We start from the raw sequence: 901 nt of genomic DNA, 5'->3' as shown, positions 1-901 counted from the left end.
GTAAATTCTCTTTCCCACCCCACCCCCCGGGGGGGGCAATACTGGACAGACTTTGAAACCCTCATCCACTCCGCGGGCAAAGTCCGAGGAGAAACTCGGGGTGGGGTTCGGGGGGTGGAAACTCCATATTCGATCGCTTCCACACCCCAATAAGTTTTTGTTTTTTTTTCTGAGGGAAGGACTTTGGAAAAACGCCCTCTCCTTTCTCTCATACAGCTTCGGAGCGTCTCTATTTGCACTTCCTTCTTGTAAAACAAAGGTACATTCTCCGCCTTGGGGTGGGGTGGGGGGCGGAATCTGTGAAAAAAAATAGTAATTTTTATTAAAGACCCCTTTTAGAAGTTGTGATATAGAACCGTTTTCTGTCAGAAATGGGGCTTTCTGTAAAACCGAAAGCGTTAGAAAGACACAGTAACACACGCACAGCCGAAACTACGAGGAAGTTCACTCCCAGGGGAGGGGGAAATTTTCCACATCCACTCCAAATTGGGGCGAGACTAGCTAACTTTTGTCCTATAAAGGCTGCAGTGCTGCTACTGCTGCTGCTGCTACTTCTTCCCTTTCCCCTCGGATTACAGTTTATTGGGAATGTGGATATTCCGTCGTCCTCCCCTATCCTGCCTTTTGGGGCGGTTGAATAAGCTGGGTAGCCTTAAATGTAATCTCTTTAAAGAAGCTTGTGTTCAAAGGGCAGTCTGACATATTTAAATACTTCATTGAACTGTACAGTATTTCTCAGTGGAGGAGTATTGAATTTAAAAAACGAAAAAGGCAACTACAATGCAACTCACCCTGTAGGTGGTCACTGGCATTTCACTACTTATGCCAGGAACTCCTTTGAGGCTGACTTGGGTGATACCAGTGTCTGAAAAGTTTTTAATGAATAACAGCACAGCTTAGT

The 901-nt window shown here is 45.6% G+C and overlaps 1 protein-coding gene across 16 annotated transcripts in view; it reads left to right on the top strand.

Moving 5' to 3' along the window:
* Positions 1 to 901, top strand: part of RNF19A (ring finger protein 19A, RBR E3 ubiquitin protein ligase) — a 57,501-nt gene that overhangs the window by 3,169 nt on the left and 53,431 nt on the right. For 9 of the 16 annotated variants that reach the window (XR_014550517.1, XR_014550518.1, XR_014550519.1 and 6 more), the window contains exon 2: positions 180 to 259. The exons of 3 other annotated variants lie outside the window; for them this stretch is intronic. The gene's annotated coding sequence lies outside the window, so the exon portion shown is untranslated. Of the gene's footprint in view, positions 1 to 174; positions 260 to 901 lie in introns of all 16 variants that reach the window. 4 more of the 16 variants (XM_083623522.1, XM_083623526.1, XM_083623525.1 and 1 more) reach the window with 2 other exon arrangements.

Source organism: Podarcis filfolensis, assembly GCF_964270895.1.
Source record: "Podarcis filfolensis genome assembly, chromosome: 7".
NCBI classification, from domain to species: Eukaryota; Metazoa; Chordata; class Lepidosauria; order Squamata; family Lacertidae; genus Podarcis; species Podarcis filfolensis.
The sequence above is the reverse complement of the archived record's forward strand: the minus strand, read 5'-3'. Positions and strand labels throughout refer to the sequence as shown.